This window comes from Scylla paramamosain, chromosome 3 (genome assembly GCF_035594125.1).
Source record: "Scylla paramamosain isolate STU-SP2022 chromosome 3, ASM3559412v1, whole genome shotgun sequence".
In the NCBI taxonomy this organism is placed as follows: domain Eukaryota; kingdom Metazoa; phylum Arthropoda; class Malacostraca; order Decapoda; family Portunidae; genus Scylla; species Scylla paramamosain.
In genome coordinates, this window is record NC_087153.1 from 41,045,522 (window position 1) to 41,060,521 (window position 15,000).

Sequence of the window (15,000 nt, forward strand, 5' to 3'; positions counted from 1 at the left end):
CCACCAGACAGCCTTCCCCCACGTCAGCATGTCACACACTGAATCTGTCAGTCTGCTTTCAAGAACACATGAGGGACTAACAGGAGTTGCCATGTACTTAATTTCCTGCAGATTCTTTCACACCAAGGAGTAGCAAGTTGGAAGTCTGTGATTGTAACTATCCTGCTCAATTTCAGCTTCTATTCTAATCTCTACTTAATCTCCATATAGTTCCATTTTGGCCATAAGTCACTGTTTACTTAATCAATCCCTCCTAAGACACTGCACTTTTTTCAGATTATAGAGCTGATAGGTCTCGGTAGGGGGTTGACAGGCCTTGGTGAGGCTTGAGAGGGCCTTGGTGGGGGCTGACAGGGTTTGGTAGGGCTTGGCAGGGGTGACAGCAAAGGCTTCTGTTTAAAATCTCACATCTCAAGCCACCTCATTACTTGAGAGGTGACAAAGGGCTTGGCAGAGCTTGACAGGGATTGGTAGAGGTGACAGAGGCAGGCAGGAGTGACAGGGGATGACAAGGAACACCTCAAAATTAATGTACACGCATGTACAGACCGACTGCCCCTCTAAAAATGCTTCAAACTTTCCTTGTTTTGTATAAGCTTGAGCACCTGGTACACTCACGGGCACACAGCACCCCCGGGCCGTCCCCCAACACCTCAGGACTCGGGAAAGGGGGGGTCCCAGGCCGGGATGGAAATAAATAAATAAAAATAAAAGCTGGAACCGGCCTTACCTTTCTTGAGGGCGTCTTCTTTATGTCTGTACATATTTCCACGGTGGCACACGCTACTAGCCGCCCCCTGGACACGCCTCTCGCCACCTCACGCATGTACAGACCGACTGCCCCTCTCTGAAAAGCAACAAATTCAGCCCTATATCAAGTCTGACTCGTGCCTGTTTACATTTCTCTGGGTCTCTGTCAGGGCTCAGGCGTGTAGAATGAAAGAATGATAGAAAACGAAAGATTTTCAGGGGAAACTAGTTATAAGTCTATCATAAAATACCGTGATACAACCCCTAATAATGTCTTAATAATGCACTTTTTCCTAACAGTATATTGAGGTCGACAAACTGAAAGGCTTTGGAGTAGTCAACAAAGACTGATTTCACTAATTAATTGCTTGGTATGTCAGTCACTTTGAATCGTCTTTTTGCCTTGTGACTAATTTTTAATGTCTCGGTTAGGTTAGGATAGGTTAGGTTAGGTTAGGTTAGGTTAGGTTAGGTTAGGTTAGGTCAGGTCAGGTTAGGTTAGGTTAGGTTAGGTTAGGTCAGGTTAGGTTAGGTTAGGTTAGGTTAGGTCAGGTCAGGTCAGGTTAGGTTAGGTTAGGTTAGGTTAGGTAAGGTTAGGTTAGGTTAGGTTAGGTTAAAAAAAAAAGAGATTTTTTTTCAGGTGAGGGCCAGTTAGGTTGTTTTTGTGGTACAGATTTAAGGTACAGTGACACATGGTACAGTGGCTTATGGTGAAGGTAGACAAGGCCTTCCTGCACCATTAGCACCATAGAGTACAGTGCTGTGGTACTGTAGCACTGAAATATTAAGCAAACACAAAAAAAAAAAAGATATTTTTTTTCAGGTGAGGGCCAGTTAGGTTGTTTTTGTGGTACAGTTTAAGGTACAGTGACGCATGGTACAGTCGCTTATGGTGAAGGTAGACAAGGCCTTCCTGCACCATTAGCATCATAGGGTACAGTGATGTGGTATTGTAGCACTGAAATATTAAGAACACGAAAAAAAAACGATATATTTTTTTTTAAGTGAGGGCCAGTTAGGTTAAGTTTTTGGGGTACAGTTTAAATGTACAGTGACGCATGGTATAGTGGCTTATGGTGCAGGTAGACAAGGCCTTCCTGCACCATTAGCACCACAGAGAGAGAGAGAGAGAGAGAGAGAGAGAGAGAGAGAGAGAGAGAGAGAGAGAGAGAGAGAGAGAGAGAGAGAGAGAGAGAGAGAGAGAGAGAGAGAGAGACTTAACCAAACCTAACTAACTGAATTAATATAAACCTAACCTGATGGAAAGAAATAAAGAAAAAATAAAAGCTGCAACCGGCCTTACCTTTCTTGAGAAGCGTCTTTTTAATGTTTTTACATATTTCCCTGGTGGCAGACGCTACTAGCCGTCCCCTGGCGACACCCCTCGCCACCTCACACATGTACAGACCGACTGCCGCTTTAAAAAGCAACAAATTCACTCCTATATCAAGTCTGACTGGTGCGTTTGTTTACATTTCTCTGGGTCTCGGTCTGGACTCAGGCCTGCAGGATGGGAGAATGTTAGAAAACGAGAGATTTTCAGGCAAAACTAATATAAGTTAATGTTGTGATACAAAACTACAACCACTAATAATAATATACCTCATGTTTTAATAATGCCAAGACAATACAAGATAAACATTAATGACTTACAATGAAAAACAAGATGGAGATAGACAAATTAGGAAAGAAATAGGTTTCTATAGAGTATTACTGTGTGTGTGTGTGTGTGTGTGTGTGTGTGTGTGTCACTAATTTCTATCTCTTTCTCTCTCTCCTGAGAACTATTTCATATTGCTGTACATCAACATGAAATATCACCACACAAGCCTCTCTCTCTTTCTCTGCACCTCACAACACAACACAACACTTTATCACACTAATCAGTAAACAATACCAAAAGCTCCCCTTCTGCAGGCCTGACTCCTCCCTTTCAATCAGACCCTTTCTTTCCCTCTCTCTCAGCTTGCCCGCCTTCGTATCTGCGTCTATATTTACTCTTGATTCAAGTATACAACTCTACACCATACTGACCTATAGGTACAGTGCAAATAGCTTTTCTTCCTCCCTGTTTTTCCTGTCTCTCTGCCTGTCTGCCTCTTTCTCCCTCTCTACTGACTCATGGCTCAAAGATACAAGTCTAATTAAGCTTTGAACCTCTCTGTCTCTACAATATCATAAAACCTCAACACTCCAAACCAAACCAACCCTGCCAACACCTACCTGTCTCTCTGCCTCAGTCAGTCAGTCAGTCAGTCAGTCAGTCAGTCAGTCAGTCAGTCAGTCAGCCATTCAACCAGCCAGCTAGCCATTCAACCAACCAGCCAATCAATCAGTCACTCAGCTAGTCAGTCAGTCAGTCAGTCAGTCAGTCAGTCAGTCAGTCAGTCAGTCAGTCAGCCAGTCAGTCAGCCATTCAACCAGCCAGCTAGCCATTCAACCAACTAGCCAATCAATCAGTCACTCAGCTAGTCAGTCAGTCAGTCAGTCAGTCAGTCAGTCAGTCAGTCAGTCAGTCAGCCATTCAACCAGCCAGCTAGCCATTCAACCAACCAGCCAATCAATCAGTCACTCAGCTAGTCAGTTAGTCAGTCAGTCAGTCAGTCAGTCAGTCAGTCAGTCAGTCAGTCAGTCAGTCAGTCAGTCAGCCATTCAACCAGCCAGCTAGCCATTCAACCAACCAGCCAATCAATCAGTCACTCAGTTAGTCAGTCAGTCAGTCAGTCAGTCAGTCAGTCAGTCAGTCAGTCAGTCAGTCAGTCAGTCAGTCAGTTAGCCATTCAACCAGCCAGCTAGCCATTCAACCAACCAGCAATAATACAGTCACTCAGCTAGTCAGTCAGTCAGTCAGTCAGTCAGTCAGTCAGTCAGTCAGTCAGTCAGTCAGCCATTCAACCAGCCAGCTAGGCATTCAACCAACCAGCCAATCAATCAGTCACTCAGCTAGTCAGTCAGTCAGTCAGTCAGTCAGTCAGTCAGTCAGTCAGTCAGTCAGTCAGCCAGTCAGTCAGCCATTCAACCAGCCAGCTAGCCATTCAACCAACTAGCCAATCAATCAGTCACTCAGTCAGTCAGTCAGTCAGTCAGTCAGTCAGTCAGTCAGTCAGTCAGTCAGTCAGCCATTCAACCAGCCAGCTAGCCATTCAACCAACCAGCCAATCAATCAGTCACTCAGCTAGTCAGTCAGTCAGTCAGTCAGTCAGTCAGTCAGTCAGTCAGTCAGTCAGTCAGTCAGTCAGCCATTCAACCAGCCAGCTAGCCATTCAACCAACCAGCCAATCAATCAGTCACTCAGTTAGTCAGTCAGTCAGTCAGTCAGTCAGTCAGTCAGTCAGTCAGTCAGTCAGTTAGCCATTCAACCAGCCAGCTAGCCATTCAACCAACCAGCCAATCAATCAGTCACTCAGCTAGTCAGTCAGTCAGTCAGTCAGTCAGTCAGTCAGTCAGTCAGTCAGTCAGTCAGTCAGTCAGTCAGCCATTCAACCAGCCAGCTAGGCATGCAACCAACCAGCCAATCAATCAGTCACTCAGCTAGTCAGTCAGTCAGTCAGTCAGTCAGTCAGTCAGTCAGTTAGTCAGTCAGTCAGCCAGTCAGTCAGCCATTCAACCAGCCAGCTAGCCATTCAACCAACTAGCCAATCAATCAGTCACTCAGCTAGTCAGTCAGTCAGTCAGTTAGTCAGTCAGTCAGTCAGTCAGTCAGTCAGTCAGTCAGTCAGCCATTCAACCAACCAGCCAATCAATCAGTCACTCAGCTAGTCAGTTAGTCAGTCAGTCAGTCAGTAAGTCAGTCAGTCAGTCAGTCAGTCAGCCATTCAACCAGCCAGCTAGCCATTCAACCAACCAGCCAATCAATCAGTCACTCAGTTAGTCAGTCAGTCAGTCAGTCAGTCAGTCAGTCAGTCAGTCAGTCAGTTAGCCATTCAACCAGCCAGCTAGCCATTCGACAAACCAGCCAATCAATCAGTCACTCAGCTAGTCAGTCAGTCAGTTAGTCAGTCAGTCAGTCAGTCAGTCAGTCAGTCAGTCAGTCAGTCAGTCAGTCAGTCAGTCAGTCACCCATTCAACCAGCCAGCTAGGCATTCAACCAACCAGCCAATCAATCAGTCACTCAGCTAGTCAGTCAGTCAGTCAGTCAGTCAGTCAGTCAGTCAGCCATTCAACCAACCAGCTAGCCACCCAACTAGCTAACCAGCCAGTCAATCAGTCACTCAGCCAGCCAGTCAGTCAGTCAGTCAGTTAGTAAGCCAGCCAGCAAGCCAGTCAGCCAGCCATTCAGTCAGTCAGTCAGTCAGTCACTCAGCCAGCGAGTCAGCCGGCCAGCCAGTCAGTTAGTTCTGTGGGCCTGTGTATGGTTCTGGTGGGCGTCTGTTTGGTTTGTGTTAGGTTCAGCTAGCCCTCTGTTTGGTCTGTGTTTGGTCTCTGGGCCATAGATGCAGCAAGACCGGTTCAAAATTCCAAGCACTGACGCACTGCACAGACTACCACCTCATGCCTGCTTGGTGTGAAAGAGTCTGCTGGGACAAATGACCTACACAGCAACTTGTATCAGTCCCCCAGATGTGTTCCTGGAAGCTCAGTGTTATGGATGCAGTGTGACATGCTGACTTAGGGAAGGCTGTCTGTCGTGGCTGCACCTTGCTGTGGCTAAGAAAAGGCTGTGTTTGTTTGAAGTGCTGTACTGGTCATGCTGGGAAGTGTACAGGTCACCATTAGTAGTAGAAATGTTGCACTAGAATGAAATTAGTTGGGAAATGTAATGCATAATTATTGGCAGGGAAAAGATGGTGACAGGGATGCTGGGACGTGCTTCACTGTGCACCGTGGTGGCCGCCCCTTGGTGCTTGGCGGTACCTTATAGGGCATCAAGGGGCAGTAATTGTAGTCTCATCTTACAGCAAAACAAGTAAAAGAAAAAAAATAGTAATAATAATAATAATATAAAAAATTTTTTTATCATTGTCTTGATGAGCACAAATCTTTCCCTGCCAATACATAAACAGCACATTTTTTCACTAAATTTCACCATTGTAGTACACATTTATACTAGTAATGATGACCTGTAGACTTTCCAGGCATGACAACACTTGAAACACAACCATTTTGTTAGCTACAGCATAGAGCAGCCACCAGACAGCCTTCCCCCACGTCAGCATGTCACACACTGAATCTGTCAGTCTGCTTTCAAGAACACATGAGGGACTAACAGGAGTTGCCATGTACTTAATTTCCTGCAGATTCTTTCACACCAAGGAGTAGCAAGTTGGAAGTCTGTGATTGTAACTATCCTGCTCAATTTCAGCTTCTATTCTAATCTCTACTTAATCTCCATATAGTTCCATTTTGGCCATAAGTCACTGTTTACTTAATCAATCCCTCCTAAGACACTGCACTTTTTTCAGATTATAGAGCTGATAGGTCTCGGTAGGGGGTTGAGTGGTGGCTTGAGAGGGCCTTGGTGGGGGCTGACAGGGTTTGGTAGGGCTTGGCAGGGGTGACAGCAAAGGCTTCTGTTTAAAATCTCACATCTCAAGCCACCTCATTACTTGAGAGGTGACAAAGGGCTTGGCAGAGCTTGACAGGGATTGGTAGAGGTGACAGAGGCAGGCAGGAGTGACAGGGGATGACAAGGAACACCTCAAAATTAATGTACACGCATGTACAGACCGACTGCCCCTCTAAAAATGCTTCAAACTTTCCTTGTTTTGTATATGCTTGAGCACCTGGTACACTCACGGGCACACAGCACCCCCGGGCCGTCCCCCAACACCTCAGGACTCGGGAAAGGGGGGGTCCCAGGCCGGGATGGAAATAAATAAATAAAAATAAAAGCTGGAACCGGCCTTACCTTTCTTGAGGGCGTCTTCTTTATGTCTGTACATATTTCCACGGTGGCACACGCTACTAGCCGCCCCCTGGACACGCCTCTCGCCACCTCACGCATGTACAGACCGACTGCCCCTCTCTGAAAAGCAACAAATTCAGCCCTATATCAAGTCTGACTCGTGCCTGTTTACATTTCTCTGGGTCTCTGTCAGGGCTCAGGCGTGTAGAATGAAAGAATGATAGAAAACGAAAGATTTTCAGGGGAAACTAGTTATAAGTCTATTATAAAATACCGTGATACAACCACTAATAATGTCTTAATAATGCACTTTTTCCTAACAGTATACTGAGGTCGACAAACTGAAAGGCTTTGGAGTAGTCAACAAAGACTGATTTCACTAATTAATTGCTTGGTATGTCAGTCACTTTGAATCGTCTTTTTGCCTTGTGACTAATTTTTAATGTCTCGGTTAGGTTAGGATAGGTTAGGTTAGGTTAGGTTAGGTTAGGTTAGGTTAGGTTAGGTCAGGTCAGGTTAGGTTAGGTTAGGTTAGGTTAGGTCAGGTTAGGTTAGGTTAGGTTAGGTTAGGTCAGGTCAGGTCAGGTTAGGTTAGGTTAGGTTAGGTTAGGTTAAGGTTAGGTTAGGTTAGGTTAGGTTAAAAAAAAAAGAGATTTTTTTTCAGGTGAGGGCCAGTTAGGTTGTTTTTGTGGTACAGATTTAAGGTACAGTGACACATGGTACAGTGGCTTATGGTGAAGGTAGACAAGGCCTTCCTGCACCATTAGCACCATAGAGTACAGTGCTGTGGTACTGTAGCACTGAAATATTAAGCAAACACACAAAAAAAAAAGATATTTTTTTTCAGGTGAGGGCTAGTTAGGTTGTTTTTGTGGTACAGTTTTAAGGTACAGTGACGCATGGTACAGTCGCTTATGGTGAAGGTAGACAAGGCCTTCCTGCACCATTAGCATCATAGGGTACAGTGATGTGGTATTGTAGCACTGAAATATTAAGAACACGAAAAAAAAAACGATATATTTTTTTTTAAGTGAGGGCCAGTTAGGTTAAGTTTTTGGGGTACAGTTTAAATGTACAGTGACACATGGTATAGTGGCTTATGGTGCAGGTAGACAAGGCCTTCCTGCACCATTAGCACCACACAGAGAGAGAGAGAGAGAGAGAGAGAGAGAGAGAGAGAGAGAGAGAGAGAGAGAGAGAGAGAGAGAGAGAGAGAGAGAGAGAGAGAGAGAGACTTAACCAAACCTAACTAACTGAATTAATATAAACCTAACCTGATGGAAAGAAATAAAGAAAAAATAAAAGCTGCAACCGGCCTTACCTTTCTTGAGAAGCGTCTTTTTTATGTTTTTACATATTTCCCTGGTGGCAGACGCTACTAGCCGCCCCCTGGCGACACCCCTCGCCACCTCACACATGTACAGACCGACTGCCGCTTTAAAAAGCAACAAATTCACTCCTATATCAAGTCTGACTGGTGCGTTTGTTTACATTTCTCTGGGTCTCGGTCTGGACTCAGGCCTGCAGGATGGGAGAATGTTAGAAAACGAGAGATTTTCAGGCAAAACTAATATAAGTTAATGTTGTGATACAAAACTACAACCACTAATAATAATATACCTCATGTTTTAATAATGCCAAGACAATACAAGATAAACATTAATGACTTACAATGAAAAACAAGATGGAGATAGACAAATTAGGAAAGAAATAGGTTTCTATAGAGTATTACTGTGTGTGTGTGTGTGTGTGTGTGTGTGTGTGTGTGTGTGTGTGTGTGTGTGTGTCACTAATTTCTATCTCTTTCTCTCTCTCCTGAGAACTATTTCATATTGCTGTACATCAACATGAAATATCACCACACAAGCCTCTCTCTCTTTCTCTGCACCTCACAACACAACACAACACTTTATCACACTAATCAGTAAACAATACCAAAAGCTCCCCTTCTGCAGGCCTGACTCCTCCCTTTCATTCAGACCCTTTCTTTCCCTCTCTCTCAGCTTGCCCGCCTTCGTATCTGCGTCTATATTTACTCTTGATTCAAGTATACAACTCTACACCATACTGACCTATAGGTACAGTGCAAATAGCTTTTCTTCCTCCCTGTTTTTCCTGTCTCTCTGCCTGTCTGCCCTCTTTCTCCCTCTCTACTGACTCATGGCTCAAAGATACAAGTCTAATTAAGCTTTGAACCTCTCTGTCTCTACAATATCATAAAACCTCAACACTCCAAACCAAACCAACCCTGCCAACACCTACCTGTCTCTCTGCCTCAGTCAGTCAGTCAGTCAGTCAGTCAGTCAGTCAGTCAGTCAGTCAGTCAGCCATTCAACCAGCCAGCTAGCCATTCAACCAACCAGCCACTCAATCAGTCACTCTCAGCTAGTCAGTCAGTCAGTCAGTCAGTCAGTCAGTCAGTCAGTCAGTCAGTCAGTCAGTCAGCCAGTCAGTCAGCCATTCAACCAGCCAGCTAGCCATTCAACCAACTAGCCAATCAATCAGTCACTCAGCTAGTCAGTCAGTCAGTCAGTCAGTCAGTCAGTCAGTCAGCCATTCAACCAGCCAGCTAGCCATTCAACCAACCAGCCAATCAATCAGTCACTCAGCTAGTCAGTTAGTCAGTCAGTCAGGTCAGTCAGTCAGTCAGTCAGTCAGTCAGTCAGTCAGCCATTCAACCAGCAGCTAGCCATTCAACCAACCAGCCAATCAATCAGTCACTCAGTTAGTCAGTCAGTCAGTCAGTCAGTCAGTCAGTCAGTCAGTCAGTCAGTCAGTCAGTCAGTCAGTCAGTTAGCCATTCAACAGCCAGCTAGCCATTCAACCAACCAGCAATAATACAGTCACTCAGCTAGTCAGTCAGTCAGTCAGTCAGTCAGTCAGTCAGTCAGTCAGTCAGTCAGTCAGCCATTCAACCAGCCAGCTAGGCATTCAACCAACCAGCCCAATCAATCAGTCACTCAGCTAGTCAGTCAGTCAGTCAGTCAGTCAGTCAGTCAGTCAGTCAGTCAGTCAGTCAGCCAGTCAGTCAGCCATTCAACCAGCCAGCTAGCCATTCAACCAACTAGCCAATCAATCAGTCACTCAGTCAGTCAGTCAGTCAGTCAGTCAGTCAGTCAGTCAGTCAGTCAGTCAGTCAGTCAGCCATTCAACCAGCCAGCTAGCCATTCAACCAACCAGCCAATCAATCAGTCACTCAGTCAGTCAGTCAGTCAGTCAGTCAGTCAGTCAGTCAGTCAGTCAGTCAGTCAGTCAGCATTCAACCAGCCAGCTAGCCATTCAACCAACCAGCCAATCAATCAGTCACTCAGTTAGTCAGTCAGTCAGTCAGTCAGTCAGTCAGTCAGTCAGTCAGTCAGTCAGTTAGCCATTCAACCAGCCAGCTAGCCATTCAACCAACCAGCCAATCAATCAGTCACTCAGCTAGGTCAGTCAGTCAGTCAGTCAGTCAGTCAGTCAGTCAGTCAGTCAGTCAGTCAGTCAGTCAGCCATTCAACCAGCCAGCTAGGCATTCAACCAACCAGCCAATCAATCAGTCACTCAGCTAGTCAGTCAGTCAGTCAGTCAGTCAGTCAGTCAGTCAGTCAGTCAGTCAGTCAGCCAGTCAGTCAGCCATTCAACCAGCCAGCTAGCCATTCAACCAACTAGCCAATCAATCAGTCACTCAGTCAGTCAGTCAGTCAGTCAGTCAGTCAGTCAGTCAGTCAGTCAGTCAGTCAGTCAGCCATTCAACCAGCCAGCTAGCCATTCAACCAACCAGCCAATCAATCAGTCACTCAGCTAGTCAGTTAGTCAGTCAGTCAGTCAGTCAGTCAGTCAGTCAGTCAGTCAGTCAGTCAGTCAGCCATTCAACCAGCCAGCTAGCCATTCAACCAACCAGCCAATCAATCAGTCACTCAGTTAGTCAGTCAGTCAGTCAGTCAGTCAGTCAGTCAGTCAGTCAGTCAGTCAGTTAGCCATTCAACCAGCCAGCTAGCCATTCAACCAACCAGCCAATCAATCAGTCACTCAGCTAGTCAGTCAGTCAGTCAGTCAGTCAGTCAGTCAGTCAGTCAGTCAGTCAGTCAGTCAGTCAGTCAGCCATTCAACCAGCCAGCTAGGCATTCAACCAACCAGCCAATCAATCAGTCACTCAGCTAGTCAGTCAGTCAGTCAGTCAGTCAGTCAGTCAGTCAGTCAGTCAGTCAGTCAGCCAGTCAGTCAGCCATTCAACCAGCCAGCTAGCCATTCAACCAACTAGCCAATCAATCAGTCACTCAGCTAGTCAGTCAGTCAGTCAGTCAGTCAGTCAGTCAGTCAGTCAGTCAGTCAGTCAGTCAGTCAGCCATTCAACCAACCAGCCAATCAATCAGTCACTCAGCTAGTCAGTTAGTCAGTCAGTCAGTCAGTAAGTCAGTCAGTCAGTCAGTCAGTCAGCCATTCAACCAGCCAGCTAGCCATTCAACCAACCAGCCAATCAATCAGTCACTCAGCTAGTCAGTTAGTCAGTCAGTCAGTCAGTCAGTCAGTCAGTCAGTCAGTCAGTCAGTTAGCCATTCAACCAGCCAGCTAGCCATTCGACAAACCAGCCAATCAATCAGTCACTCAGCTTCAGTTAGTCAGTCAGTCAGTCAGTCAGTCAGTCAGTCAGTCAGTCAGTCAGTCAGTCAGTCAGTCAGTCAGCCATTCAACCAGCCAGCTAGGCATTCAACCAACCAGCCAATCAATCAGTCACTCAGCTAGTCAGTCAGTCAGTCAGTCAGTCAGTCAGTCAGTCAGCCATTCAACCAACCAGCTAGCCACCCAACTAGCTAACCAGCCAGTCAATCAGTCACTCAGCCAGCCAGTCAGTCAGTCAGTCAGTTAGTAAGCCAGCCAGCAAGCCAGCCAGCCAGCCAGTCAGTCAGTCAGTCAGTCAGTCACTCAGCCAGCGAGTCAGCCGGCCAGCCAGTCAGTTAGTTCTGTGGGCCTGTGTATGGTTCTGGTGGGCGTCTGTTTGGTTTGTGTTAGGTTCAGCTAGCCCTCTGTTTGGTCTGTGTTTGGTCTCTGGGCCATAGATGCAGCAAGACCGGTTCAAAATTCCAAGCACTGACGCACTGCACAGACTACCACCTCATGCCTGCTTGGTGTGAAAGAGTCTGCTGGGACAAATGACCTACACAGCAACTTGTATCAGTCCCCCAGATGTGTTCCTGGAAGCTCAGTGTTATGGATGCAGTGTGACATGCTGACTTAGGGAAGGCTGTCTGTCGTGGCTGCACCTTGCTGTGGCTAAGAAAAGGCTGTGTTTGTTTGAAGTGCTGTACTGGTCATGCTGGGAAGTGTACAGGTCACCATTAGTAGTAGAAATGTTGCACTAGAATGAAATTAGTTGGGAAATGTAATGCATAATTATTGGCAGGGAAAAGATGGTGACAGGGATGCTGGGACGTGCTTCACTGTGCACCGTGGTGGCCGCAACTTGGTGCTTGGCGGTACCTTATAGGGCATCAAGGGGCAGTTATTGTAGTCTCATCTTACAGCAAAACAAGTAAAAGAAAAAAAATAGTAATAATAATAATAATATAAAAATTTTTTTATCATTGTCTTGATGAGCACAAATCTTTCCCTGCCAATACATAAACAGCACATTTTTTCACTAAATTTCACCATTGTAGTACACATTTATACTAGTAATGATGACCTGTAGACTTTCCAGGCATGACAACACTTGAAACACAACCATTTTGTTAGCTACAGCATAGAGCAGCCACCAGACAGCCTTCCCCCACGTCAGCATGTCACACACTGAATCTGTCAGTCTGCTTTCAAGAACACATGAGGGACTAACAGGAGTTGCCATGTACTTAATTTCCTGCAGATTCTTTCACACCAAGGAGTAGCAAGTTGGAAGTCTGTGATTGTAACTATCCTGCTCAATTTCAGCTTCTATTCTAATCTCTACTTAATCTCCATATAGTTCCATTTTGGCCATAAGTCACTGTTTACTTAATCAATCCCTCCTAAGACACTGCACTTTTTTCAGATTATAGAGCTGATAGGTCTCGGTAGGGGGTTGAGTGGTGGCTTGAGAGGGCCTTGGTGGGGGCTGACAGGGTTTGGTAGGGCTTGGCAGGGGTGACAGCAAAGGCTTCTGTTTAAAATCTCACATCTCAAGCCACCTCATTACTTGAGAGGTGACAAAGGGCTTGGCAGAGCTTGACAGGGACTGGTAGAGGTGACAGAGGCAGGCAGGAGTGACAGGGGATGACAAGGAACACCTCAAAATTAATGTACACGCATGTACAGACCGACTGCCCCTCTAAAAATGCTTCAAACTTTCCTTGTTTTGTATAAGCTTGAGCACCTGGTACACTCACGGGCACACAGCACCCCCGGGCCGTCCCCCAACACCTCAGGACTCGGGAAAGGGGGGGTCCCAGGCCGGGATGGAAATAAATAAATAAAAATAAAAGCTGGAACCGGCCTTACCTTTCTTGAGGGCGTCTTCTTTATGTCTGTACATATTTCCACGGTGGCACACGCTACTAGCCGCCCCCTGGACACGCCTCTCGCCACCTCACGCATGTACAGACCGACTGCCCCTCTCTGAAAAGCAACAAATTCAGCCCTATATCAAGTCTGACTCGTGCCTGTTTACATTTCTCTGGGTCTCTGTCAGGGCTCAGGCGTGTAGAATGAAAGAATGATAGAAAACGAAAGATTTTCAGGGGAAACTAGTTATAAGTCTATTATAAAATACCGTGATACAACCACTAATAATGTCTTAATAATGCACTTTTTCCTAACAGTATACTGAGGTCGACAAACTGAAAGGCTTTGGAGTAGTCAACAAAGACTGATTTCACTAATTAATTGCTTGGTATGTCAGTCACTTTGAATCGTCTTTTTGCCTTGTGACTAATTTTTAATGTCTCGGTTAGGTTAGGTTAGGTTAGGTTAGGTTAGGTAAGGTTAGGTTAGGTTAGGTTAGGTTAGGTTAGGTCAGGTCAGGTTAGGTTAGGTTAGGTTAGGTTAGGTCAGGTTAGGTTAGGTTAGGTTAGGTCAGGTCAGGTCAGGTTAGGTTAGGTTAGGTTAGGTTAGGTAAGGTTAGGTTAGGTTAGGTTAGGTTAAAAAAAAAAGAGATTTTTTTTCAGGTGAGGGCCAGTTAGGTTGTTTTTGTGGTACAGATTTAAGGTACAGTGACACATGGTACAGTGGCTTATGGTGAAGGTAGACAAGGCCTTCCTGCACCATTAGCACCATAGAGTACAGTGCTGTGGTACTGTAGCACTGAAATATTAAGCAAACACAAAAAAAAAAAGATATTTTTTTTCAGGTGAGGGCCAGTTAGGTTGTTTTTGTATTACAGTTTTAAGGTACAGTGACGCATGGTACAGTCGCTTATGGTGAAGGTAGACAAGGCCTTCCTGCACCATTAGCATCATAGGGTACAGTGATGTGGTATTGTAGCACTGAAATATTAAGAACACGAAAAAAAAACGATATATTTTTTTTTAAGTGAGGGCCAGTTAGGTTAAGTTTTTGGGGTACAGTTTAAATGTACAGTGACGCATGGTATAGTGGCTTATGGTGCAGGTAGACAAGGCCTTCCTGCACCATTAGCACCACAGAGAGAGAGAGAGAGAGAGAGAGAGAGAGAGAGAGAGAGAGAGAGAGAGAGAGAGAGAGAGAGAGAGAGAGAGAGAGAGAGAGAGAGACTTAACAAAACCTAACTAACTGAATTAATATAAACCTAACCTGATGGAAAGAAATAAAGAAAAAATAAAAGCTGCAACCGGCCTTACCTTTCTTGAGAAGCGTCTTTTTTATGTTTTTACATATTTCCCTGGTGGCAGACGCTACTAGCCGCCCCCTGGCGACACCCCTCGCCACCTCACACATGTACAGACCGACTGCCGCTTTAAAAAGCAACAAATTCACTCCTATATCAAGTCTGACTGGTGCGTTTGTTTACATTTCTCTGGGTCTCGGTCTGGACTCAGGCCTGCAGCATGGGAGAATGTTAGAAAACGAGAGATTTTCAGGCAAAACTAATATAAGTTAATGTTGTGATACAAAACTACAACCACTAATAATAATATACCTCATGTTTTAATAATGCCAAGACAATACAAGATAAACATTAATGACTTACAATGAAAAACAAGATGGAGATAGACAAATTAGGAAAGAAACAGGTTTCTATAGAGTATTACTGTGTGTGTGTGTGTGTGTGTGTGTGTGTGTGTGTGTGTGTGTATGTGTGTCACTAATTTCTATCTCTTTCTCTCTCTCCTGAGAACTATTTCATATTGCTGTACATCAACATGAAATATCACCACACAAGCCTCTCTCTCTTTCTCTGCACCTCACAACACAATACAACACTTTATCACACTAATCAGTAAACAATACCAAAAGCTCCCCTTCTGCAGGCCTGACTC